Raw genomic sequence first — 12,604 nt, 5'->3', positions numbered from 1 at the left:
CTCAGTAACAATTCTGTGTCCCTGAGTAACAATTCTGTGTCCCTGAGTAACAATTCTGTGTCTGTCCCTGAGTAACAATTCTGTGTCCCTGAGTAACAATTCTGTGTCCTTGAGTAACAATTCTGTGTCTGTCCCTGAGTAACAATTCTGTGTCCCTCAGTAACAATTCTGTGTCCCTGAGTAACAATTCTGTGTCCCTGAGTAACAATTCTGTGTCTGTCCCTGAGTAACAATTCTGTATCCCTGAGTAACAATTCTGTGTCCCTCAGTAACAATTCTGTGTCCCTGAGTAACAATTCTCTGTCCCTGAGTAACAATTCTGTGTCTGTCCCTGAGTAACAATTCTGTGTCCCTGAGTAACAATTCTGTGTCCCTCAGTAACAATTCTGTGTCCCTGAGTAACAATTCTGTGTCCCTGAGTAACAATTCTGTGTCTGTCCCTGAGTAACAATTCTGTGTCCCTCAGTAACAATTCTGTGTCCCTGAGTAACAATTCTGTGTCCCTCAGTAACAATTCCGTGTCTCTCAGTAACAATTCTGTGTCCCTGAGTAACAATTCTGTGTCCCTGAGTAACAATTCTGTGTCCCTCAAAAACGATTCTGTGTCCCTCAGTAACAATTCTGTGTCCCTGAGTAACAATTCTGTGTCCCTGAGTAACAATTCTGTGTCTGTCCCTGAGTAACAATTCTGTGTCCCTGAGTAACAATTCTGTGTCCTTGAGTAACAATTCTGTGTCTGTCCCTGAGTAACAATTCTGTGTCCCTCAGTAACAATTCTGTGTCCCTGAGTAACAATTCTGTGTCCCTGAGTAACAATTCTGTGTCTGTCCCTGAGTAACAATTCTGTGTCCCTGAGTAACAATTCTGTGTCCCTCAGTAACAATTCTGTGTCCCTGAGTAACAATTCTCTGTCCCTGAGTAACAATTCTGTGTCTGTCCCTGAGTAACAATTCTGTGTCCCTGAGTAACAATTCTGTGTCCCTCAGTAACAATTCTGTGTCCCTGAGTAACAATTCTGTGTCCCTGAGTAACAATTCTGTGTCTGTCCCTGAGTAACAATTCTGTGTCCCTCAGTAACAATTCTGTGTCCCTGAGTAACAATTCTGTGTCCCTCAGTAACAATTCCGTGTCTCTCAGTAACAATTCTGTGTCCCTCAGTAACAATTCTGTGTCCCTGAGTAACAATTTTCTGTCCCTGAGTAACAATTCTGTGTCTGTCCCTGAGTAACAATTCTGTGTCCCTGAGTAACAATTCTGTGTCCCTCAGTAACAATTCTGTGTCCCTGAGTAACAATTCTGTGTCCCTGAGTAACAATTCTGTGTCTGTCCCTGAGTAACAATTCTGTGTCCCTCAGTAACAATTCTGTGTCCCTGAGTAACAATTCTGTGTCCCTCAGTAACAATTCTGTGTCTCTCAGTAACAATTCTGTGTCCCTCAGTAACAATTCTGTGTCTGTCCCTGAGTAACAATTCTGTGTTCCTGAGTAACAATTCTGTGTCCCTGAGTAACAATTCTGTGTTCCTCAGTAACAATTCTGTGTCCCTCAGTAACAATTCTGTGTCCCTCAGTAACAATTCTGTGTCTGTCCCTGAGTAACAATTCTGTGTCCCTCAGTAACAATTCTGTGTCCCTGAGTAACAATTCTGTGTCCCTCAGTAACAATTCTGTGTCTGTCCCTGAGTAACAATTCTGTGTCCCTCAGTAACAATTCTGTGTCCCTCAGTAACAATTCTGTGTCCCTCAGTAACAATTCTGTGTCTGTCCCTGAGTAACAATTCTGTGTCCCTGAGTAACAATTCTGTGTCCCTCAGTAACAATTCTGTGTCCCTCAGTAACAATTCTGAGTCCCTCAGTAACAATTCTGTGTCTGTCCCTGAGTAACAATTCTGTGTTCCTCAGTAACAATTCTGTGTCCCTCAGTAACAATTCTGTGTCTGTCCCTGAGTAACAATTCTGTGTCCCTGAGTAACAATTCTGTGTCCCTCAGTAACAATTCTGTGTCCCTCAGTAACAATTCTGTGTCTGTCCCTGAGTAACAATTCTGTGTCCCTGAGTAACAATTCTGTGTCCCTGAGTAACAATTCCGTGTCCCTCAGTAACAATTCTGTGTCCCTCAGTAACAATTCTGTGTCCCTCAGTAACAATTCTGTGTCTGTCCCTGAGTAACAATTCTGTGTCCCTGAGTAACAATTCTGTGTCCCTCAGTAACAATTCTGTGTCCCTCAGTAACAATTCTGTGTCCCTCAGTAACAATTCTGTGTCTGTCCCTGAGTAACAATTCTGTGTCCCTGAGTAACAATTCTGTGTCCCTCAGTAACAATTCTGTGTCCCTCAGTAACAATTCTGTGTCTGTCCCTGAGTAACAATTCTGTGTCCCTGAGTAACAATTCTGTGTCCCTGAGTAACAATTCTGTGTCCCTCAGTAACAATTCTGTGTCCCTCAGTAACAATTCTGTGTCTGTCCCTCAGTAACAATTCTGTGTCCCTGAGTAACAATTCTGTGTCCCTGAGTAACAATTCTGTGTCCCTCAGTAACAATTCTGTGTCCCTCAGTAACAATTCTGTGTCTGTCCCTGAGTAACAATTCTGTGTCCCTGATTAACAATTCTGTGTCCCTGAGTAACGATTCTGTGTCCCTAAGTAACGATTCTGTGTCCCTAAGTAACCATTCTGTGGCCCTAAAGTCTCTCTGGCCCTAACTCTGTCCCTAATACAGACAGGTCTGTCTCTCTTGAATGACCGCAGGCTAATGAAGAATTGTAAGATGGCCGCAATTTATAGCTCCACCATTACACAGTGCTGGCTGGCTGGCTGCTGATTGGCTAATGCGATCACATGTCATGAATGAATGCATTATGGGTCAGCGCGCCTTGTCTGCGCGCCTTCCCAGAGATCCCCGCTCCGTCGCCACACATGTCGCCGCCATTTTTGGGAAAATTCGATTCGTGCATCCGAAGTTGGCTAATTTTCGGATTCAGCGCGAATCGAATATTTCCCAATATTCGAAACGAATTCCACTTCGCCATGTTCGATTCGCTCATCTCTAGTCATGACCTTTACGGAAGGACGTTTGCACACACTCGGAAGTGGAAGTGGGGAGTGTGAGTGGATGGGAGTGTAGTTAGGAGAGTTTAGTGGTAATTTGCAAGTCTATTTTTTAGTTTTGTGAATTGTTCTTTTGTGGATTTCCACACCACATCTGGACATGGCGAGATCGCTGTTCTCCACCGAGAAGCTGATCCTCATTTGCTGGGGAAACATTACTAATAATTGTTGTATTTTCAGTTGAAAACATGTCCAAATCCTAGATCCATTGAGGTACATAGCAGAGGTTTAAGGTTCTTCCTAACTATACAGGTGGCACAGACACAAGCATACACCCAGGGCCACTGTTAGATATCATGGGGCCCCGTACAGCATACCTGACAGCCCCCACCGCCAGAGAAAATATCCAAATTATATTTATGGTAAAAATACACTAAAAACATTATTAATGGACATAATCCCAACCATATTCCTGTGAAATCTAAATGATAAAACTGTACTGAGTTCATAAATAAAGCTGTGTGTGTAATTGAGGTGTAATTGAGGTTTTGGGGCTCATGGGTGCTGTGGCCTGTAGAGTGGGAATCAGTGTTTTTTTTTTGTGGCTATCGCCGTTTGCAGGCAACCTATGTTACACTATGGAATTGCTGCAGGTCATAATTTGACAAGCATATGGGTGTGTTGCACCAAACCGCGCACATCTGCAAAGGGCATTGCATTTCTTTGCTGTGCTGGAAAATGTGTGTTCTTGCATGCCTTTCTGCACCACCAATGGTGTGAACAAGTCCTAAGGGCCAGTTCACACTATAGAAACAGTCTAGATGTGTTCCTGATGCGTTTTTGCATGCCCTTTTGGCATGCATGTTTAGTGTGTTCCAGTACATTTTGGATGCGTTTTGGGCACGTTGCATTGCATTTTTGTATCCCTTCCAGTTAGTTTTTTCTACTTTCTTTTTATTTAGTTTAATTAGGGACATGTGTGTTTTAGTACATTCAATGACATTTCAATGTTTTCCAGTACAGTTCTGTGCAGAAACAATGCAGCTTGCTCAACTTTGTTTACAGCACCTGCAATGCACTGAAAATGCAAGCGCTGATGTGAACTATGACATTGACAACCATATAACCTTCTTTGTGTGCGTTTGTGATGCCAAAAAAGCAACTGAAACACATGTAGTGTGAACTGGTCCTAAAGATTATTAGAGGTAAGGGAACGGGACTGACCAGGGATTGTGAATTCAATCAGACTAGTGGTGATATATAATCAGCAATTGTATAATAATGTGAGGTCTGAGCTGTAGCTTATTGAAAATGAGACACATTCACTTGATCAGTAAATAGTTAAAAAGAGTGGGCGGTGATCCATAGATTTGCATATGGGACAGGTGATGATGGGGTGGGGGAGGGGCTCAAGTTGTATAAGGAGACAGATTTAAAAGAAGAGAAAAAAGTTACAATGAAATATACACAGCATGAAACTTCCACATTTCCTAATTGGCAGAAGAACAGGACGCAGGTAACATTCATCCACTTTCTAGTCATTAGGTAAAATCATAATTGATTGATCAATATTCCTGGCACTGACACCCAGAAAATTGATCTCCATTTTTTTTAACGTTCATAAATGTCAAGGAGCTTATAATCTAAGGACAGAAACTCAGCCATGTAACAAGGTCCAATGAACCTAACAGCATTTCTTTTGAGTGTTGGCAGAAACACATCCATACAGGGAAAGCATGCAAACTGGGATGCAGCTATAACTGGGATTAGAACTCATGACCCAAGTGCTGTAAATTCTGAGCTCTAACCACTAAACCACTGTGGGAGACACAGCTTGAGCTACAATGTAGAATAGTTACATTGTTTAAAAATGATAAAGCGAGCGCTGGTCAAATTATATAGACTACTAAAATGGTATTACACAAGATAAATATAACCACAAACAGTAGTGCATGAACTCGTGAAAGGTCATCCACCCTTGTGACAGTGTACTACACTATTAAGCACCTTTCTGGCTCCTGTGGCTGAGCTAATTCCTCCCCAGGACCATTTGGGCACCCACCCTGATGGATGGATGGCTGGAGCTGGATGACTAACCCATAGCTGCCAGCATACCGCTGCACCCCCAGATGTGTGATGTGTATAACCCATGCGCATTAATACTTTTGTTCTGGTGAGTGTAGACCAGTCCCAAGGGTGGTTTATATTTCACGAGTTCATGCACTACTGTCCGTCACGGAGAAACCACACGTGCCATTCATAGACACTCTCTGAGTTGGTACTCTCACACGAAGGACATTCCATTATTCAGGAATGATTATATGAACTTATTTTAGCACCATTTACCATTTTACATCATTATTGCAATTCTTTGCACTTTTTGGTTTTTACATGCGTTCATTATTGATCACATGCATTTATAGCGCTGCACTTGACTTTAACATAGAATAGTTACGTGATTAAAGAGAATGAAGATATATAATTATATAGGGAAATTAGAACTATCCAAATTATTTGAGATATAAGTGTGAAAATGTTTAACATTTGAAAATAGAATGTATGACATTCATTAGTAAATGCATTAGTTGTCTGATCATTTTGGAGAAACAGCAAAAAAAATAAAAAAAAATAATATAGGTGTACTAATTATGTTACATTCTAAGTATTCTCTTTTGTTAACAGGAAAACGCCAAAGGGACAAAGCCCGTGCTTGTGCGCCATCTAGCGAACATATCCAGTATTGCACCTAAAAATGTGCCAGAGGCGATTCCACATTTACTAATTGCAAAGTAGATGTTCGTCAATGAGATTGCTAGACGCCACTCAGAAGACTGACAGGTCTTGATTGATTTAACTGAGTCTGCCTGAATGTTCAGAGTCTGCTGGTAGACTCAAGTCTTAGTAAATCAGGGCCAATATGTCTCTCAGCAGATAGCTTAGGGTGTCTACTTTCAGGAAAGGGGTTGTTTGGGGGTGTTTGTATTATCCTGGTATTTTAGCACCTCAAGATAAGCAGTCAGAAAGTAAAGCATAAAAAGAATTGTGAGCGCCCTAAAATATATATGGAAAGCCGCTCTGCACAAAAAGGTAACCAATAACACCTTATATCATAAATTGTATACAGGAAGGTGCAGCGCTAAAAAATTAAGTACCAATAAATCAATAAATAAAAATTGTATCCAATCTAAATAATTCATAAGAATGAAATAAAATTAGAACAGTTTAAATAGTGAGTAAGACAGTTCAAAGGTGACTCTTGTGCTCTGGTAAATCTGGACCCTGTGTCTGTGCAATAATGGTGTAAGTAATGCGCACTCACTGGACGCATATATATAATGCGCTTTATATTATTAATCCAGATGTCATCAAAAAGGGGGTCAGGAACTAGAAGGTCTTCCCTCTAAGGCAGCGGTTCTCAACCTGGGGGTCGCGACCCCTTTGGGGGTCGAACGACCATTTCCCAGGGGTCGCCTAAGACCATCGGAAAACACATATTTCCGATGGTCTTAGGAACCGAGACACCGCTGCTGTCTCCGGCGATGTGTGGGCGGGATGATATGCTGCCTCTGTCACCGCCTCCTCGCCGCTGATTGGCCACCGGAACTGTAGCTCAGGAGAGGCACACAGGCGGCCAATCACCGGCGAGAAGGTGGAGCTTAGAGAGGAGGAGCCGAGCGGCAGCGCGCGGAGATCGAAGAAGATCGAGGGAGCTGCAGGAACGAGTGAAGAGAGAGGCCAGAGAAGGAAGACAGCTGACAGGTAAGTGCAAATTTTGCTGCTGCAGCCAGGTATGCAGGCTGTAGATGGGAGAAGGAGAGAGCGAGCACAGGCTGGAGCAGGAGTCAGCAAGGTAAGTATCATTGGTGTCAGTGGAAGGGATAGTGCCCCATCATTTGTGTCACTAATACCAACGATGGGGCACTATTCCTCCCCCCACTGACACCAACGATGGGGCACTATTCCTCCCCCCACTGACACCAACGATGGGGCACTATTCCTCCCCCCACTGACACCAACGATGAGACAGTATTCCTCCCCTCACTGACACCAACGATGGGGCACTATTCCTCCCCCCACTGACACCAACGATGGGGCACTATTCCTCCCCTCACTGACACCAACGATGGGGCACTATTCCTCCCCCCACTGACACCAACGATGAGACAGTATTCCTCCCCTCACTGACACCAACGATGGGGCACTATTCCTCCCCCCACTGACACCAACGATGGGGCACTATTCCTCCCCCCACTGACACCAACGATGGGGCACTATTCCTCCCCCCACTGACACCAACGATGGGGCACTATTCCTCCCCCCACTGACACCAACGATGGGGCACTATTCCTCCCCCCACTGACACCAACGATGGGGCACTATTCCTCCCCCCACTGACACCAACGATGGGGCACTATTCCTCCCCCCACTGACACCAACGATGGGGCACTATTCCTCCCCCCACTGACACCAACGATGGGGCACTATTCCTCCCCCCACTGACACCAACGATGGGGCACTATTCCTCCCCCCACTGACACCAACGATGGGGCACTATTCCTCCCCCCACTGATACCAACGATGGGGCACTATTCCTCCCCCCACTGATACCAATGATGGGGCACTATTCCTCCCACTGACACCAATGATGGGGCACTATTCCTCCCACTCATACCAATGATGGGGCACTATTCCTCCCACTCATACCAATGATGGGGCACTATTCCTCCCACTCATACCAATGATGGGGCACTATTCCTCCCACTCATACCAATGATGGGGCACTATTCCTTCCACTGACACCAATGATGGGGCACTATTCCTCCCACTCATACCAATGATGGGGCACTATTCCTTCCACTGACACCAATGATGGGGCACTATTCCTCCCACTGATACTAATGATGGGGCACTATTCCTCCCACTGACACCAATGATGGGGCACTATTCCTCCCACTGACACCAATGATGGGGCACTATTCCTCCCACTGACACCAATGATGGGGCACTATTCCTCCCACTCATACCAATGATGGGGCACTATTCCTCCCACTGATACCAATGATGGGGCACTATTCCTCCCACTCATACCAATGATGGGGCACTATTCCTTCCACTGACACCAATGATGGGGCACTATTCCTCCCACTGATACTAATGATGGGGCACTATTCCTCCCACTGACACCAATGATGGGGCACTATTCCTCCCACTGATACCAATGATGGGGTACTATTCCTCCCACTCATACCAATGATGGGGCACTATTCCTCCCACTGATACCAATGATGGGGCACTATTCCCCCCACTGATACCAATGATGGGGCACTATTCCCCCCACTGACACCAATGATGGGACACTATTCCTCCCACTGACACCAATGATGGGACACTATTCCTCCCACTGACACCAATGATGGGACACTATTCCTCCCACTGACACCATTGATGGGACACTATTCCTCCCACTGAAGCCAATGATGGGGCACTATTCCTCCCACTGACGCCAATGATGAGGCACTATTCCTCCCACTGACGCCAATGATTGGGCACTATTCCTCCCACTGACGCCAATGATTGGGCACTATTCCTCCCACTGACACCAATGATGGAGCACTATTCCTCCCACTGACACCAATGATGGGGCACTATTCCTCCCACTGACACCAATGATGGGGCACTATTCCTCCCACTGACACCAATGATGGGACACTATTCCTCCCACTGACACCAATGATGGGGCACTATTCCTCCCACTGATACCAACGATGGGACACTATTCATCCCACTGACATCAGTGATGGGGCACTAGTCCTCCCACTGCAAAATTACAGTTATGAAGTAGCAACGAAAATAATTTTATGGTTGGGGGTCACCACAACATGAGGAACTGTATTAAGGGGTCGCGGCATTAGAAAGGTTGAGAACCACTGCTCTAAGGGATGGTGGATGGTCAGACAGGATCTTTAGGGCTTTACAGGTGATCCACGTCCACCGGGGTTCCCTTTTAGGTGATCAAATACCACCAAAAGAAAGCTCTATTTGTGTGAAAAAAGGAGATACATTTCATTTATGTACCATATTGTATGACCACGCAATTGTCTGTTAAACTAGTGCAGCGCCGTCTAGCAAAAAAAATGGCGTAAATTGCAGTATCTATACAATAGTTTGTAGACGCTATAAAGTTCACACAAAGCAATCAATATACACTTATTGGGATTTTTTTGACCAAAAACATTTAGCAGAATAAATGTTGGCCTAAATTGATAACTAACTTTGAGTTTACTATAAATTTTATATAGCCGAACGTAAAAAATATCGTTTTTCTTCATTTTCGGTCTTTTTTTGTTTATAGCACAAAAAATAAAAAGCACATGGGTGATCGAATACCACCAAAAGAAAGCTCCGTTTGGGTACAGCATTGCATGACCGTGCAATTATCAGTTGAATTAGTGCAGCGCCACGTAGCAAAAAGAGGCCTGGTCATTAAGGGGGGTAAATCCTCTGGAGGGCAAGTGGTTAATGACCACATGCATTTAATTATTTATTTCCTTCTGTGAACTGATTTTAACCCCTTTTTATGCAGTACTTACCAAGCGTTTTGAGCGTTTTTAGTGAATTAATAGTTTCAGGATCAAATGAAATATTTAGGGAAAAGGTGACAGACCATCTAAATACCACATGCAATCTGCTTTTATGAATGGAGACCATTGTCTTTATATTTTTGCACAAATTATTGTGATATATTTGTACAGATTTTACTTTATTTTTTGAATTGTCATATGTTAATTTTTGCACTATTTACATTTTATTTAAGGTTATATACAGTATTTATTGGATGCAACTGAATCAGCTTACCAAAGCATGTACAGCCAAGTTTAGATGTTAACTAAAGCCTGGCTGCCCACATAGATAGATTATGGGAGCAAAGGAGGCCATCTAATGATTCTACTGGTTTGACATTGCTACTGATGCTATATCAGCAATTTCTCCTACTCCTTTTAAAGAATACAGGACTGAGTATCATTTTGTGGTGCTAAGTAATTTTATAGAATTTGTTACTGTTAACAAGAAAGGCAGTAAAACAGTTGCCATGTGTGACAGTCCCAACCAGGACAGGGGCTTTTGGAGGGCACTGCAAGCTAAACTCTTACCTACTGACCATGGCCCTGGCATCTGAGGCGGGGCTGTATTCTTTGGGGGAGTGCCTGGGGGGGAGAACCTTTGAAGTAGTTTACTTTGGATTCAAGTCTCCAAAACACATAGACTCTGAGAATTGGAGGACTAGGATACAGATTAGGGGGTTTCTGTGCACAAGCCAGCATTGACTGCTTCAACCCCCCCCCCCCCCAAGACTCAGAGACTCTAAGAATATGCTAATATAATGAGCTCAAAACAACCTGATGCTTAGGACTCTTGCTCTAATCTGTTTATTATAGTGTTATGTGTTTACTGTCTTTCTACCATTGTGTGCCTCCTAGGTGTGCATTACAAGTGTTAATTGAATCACCTATTGTTTATGTCTGTCTGCTGGAGATGTGATTAGTATTATGTCCACTTTACCTTGTTACCAATCCATTGTGGGATGTTTATCCTAATGTATAATGTTTGTTTTTATTGTTCATGTGGAGACTGCCCTTAGTCCTGAAGTGTATAAAAATAGGTATTTATGTTCAACAAAGTAGTTAAAGTGTCGCCTAGTCTTGGGTGCAATGTCCAGCTATAAAACCTTGGTCCTGTGTCCCAGTGGCGAGGAAGCAGTTGTCTGATGGAATCACCCTGGATTGACAGGCGGTCCATCACACTCTGTAGCTAACAACAAACTATCCAAAGATTGGCTGTACCTCCTGCAAGAGGGACAGGCTGTGGGTCCCACCCTGTCTCCTTACGTAGGACACTGCCATCATATTGTCGGACCTCAGGAGGACTGATTTCTCCTGTGTTAGGTGCTGGAAGGCCCGTAGAGCACAGAACATCGCTCGCAATTCCAGGACAATTGACCCCACCCTGTGGGAAGGAAAACTCCATCTGCCCTGAACTATCTCTGACTGGCAGAGAGCACCCCACCCAGGGTTGATGACATCCATTGTGTTTGTGACCCAGGAGATGGGGCAATCGAGTGGCAACTGAGCAGATTCTTCTGTTCTAGCTACCAGGACCTTGCCTGACATCCGAGGAGGGGTGTCGAGTTACTCTGCCCCTTCTCTGAGCATCTGGGGAGCGGGGCGGTTTGAGGCCTACCGCGGTGTGTGAAGCCGCGGTGTGTGAAGCCGCGGTGTTTCCTGAATCCGCGGCTGGAGCGGATCACCGCACCACCGCCCTGCCCATCCAACTCTGGACACAGGTCAGCTATTGGGACAGGCTGGGTGGGTCCCCCTGATCCTCCTGGTGGCCCTGTGGATTACACCATATCCCTGCAGGATTTCAGCGAGATACAGGGGATCTGATTTGCTGCAGGAGTAGTGCTGGATGGGGGAAGGAATTCTTTCTAATAACCCCCTTCTTCAGTGGATAAATCAGGTGTCTGGGATATATGTTGGCTCTACAAAGCCTGCATACCCGGCCTAGGTATCATAACCATCTACATTTCACTGGCTGCAGCATTATGTTGAACCTTCTGTGAACACCTCCCCGGTGGGGGACACGTACACGAGCCAGGGGGAAAACGCCAGAGTGACCTCCCTGTGCCATGCCACCGAGACATTTCTCTTGGCTATTGGGCTTTTACACCCTAACGTATCACTTCAATAGTCTGAGGGTGCCTTGGAAACCTGTGGACCACTCCCGGCAATGCACCGCACTCCCCGCACTAAACTTAAACATCGGGCCCGACAGCTATCCCCTCCGCAGGGCCACATCGCTAAGCTGATACCTAGCCCGCCTGAGCCTGATGACAACACCCAGCTTCCAGGTGACCCTGAGTCTGACGGCGATAGTCAGCGGCAATTCCCATCGGGGATGGCTGATTCTCTTGAACATAATCCCGAAGCCTTGCTACACAAATTCCATGCTATAGTGCGAGAGGAGATTACAGCTGCCTCACGTAAATTATCTTCTGATCTGGCGAGAGGCCTAAAGGAGTTGGGCCTTCGCACCTACCAATTGGAGCAACGTATGGATCTGGCGACTACAGTCTTGGAGGGTCATGAACAAGAAGTGGAGGATCTACATGCTGAGCTGGACACTTTGAAAGATAAGCTGGAGGATGCTGAGAATAGAGCTGCGGCTTGGAACCGTTCGGCTCTGGAATTTCAAGGTCACTCTGTTCATCTGTTCGCAGATTTGTCCCCAGTTACGATTGCCAAACGTCGTACCCTAAGACCCTATCTTCCAATTCTTCAATCGGCTGATATCAAGTACAGATGGGGCTTCCCTTTTAAGCTTTCATTCTCCTTTCAAGGTCGTCAATTCCAGGCCTCTTCACCAGCGGATCTTCGGCGTCACTTTCGGGAGCTTAACCTGGAACTGCCCCAATCCCAGAGTGAGGAGACTCTAATCCCTACGCGTCTTTGAAATTCCCAGTCTTCGCGTAAATCTCCTCCTAGTCAAAGTGGTTCACAG

The sequence above is a fragment of the Staurois parvus genome, unplaced genomic scaffold, assembly GCF_062004578.1.
Source record: "Staurois parvus isolate SC_StPar_1 unplaced genomic scaffold, SC_StPar_1.0 ptg000506l, whole genome shotgun sequence".
NCBI classification, from domain to species: Eukaryota; Metazoa; Chordata; class Amphibia; order Anura; family Ranidae; genus Staurois; species Staurois parvus.
Note: the sequence above shows the minus strand (reverse complement) of the source record.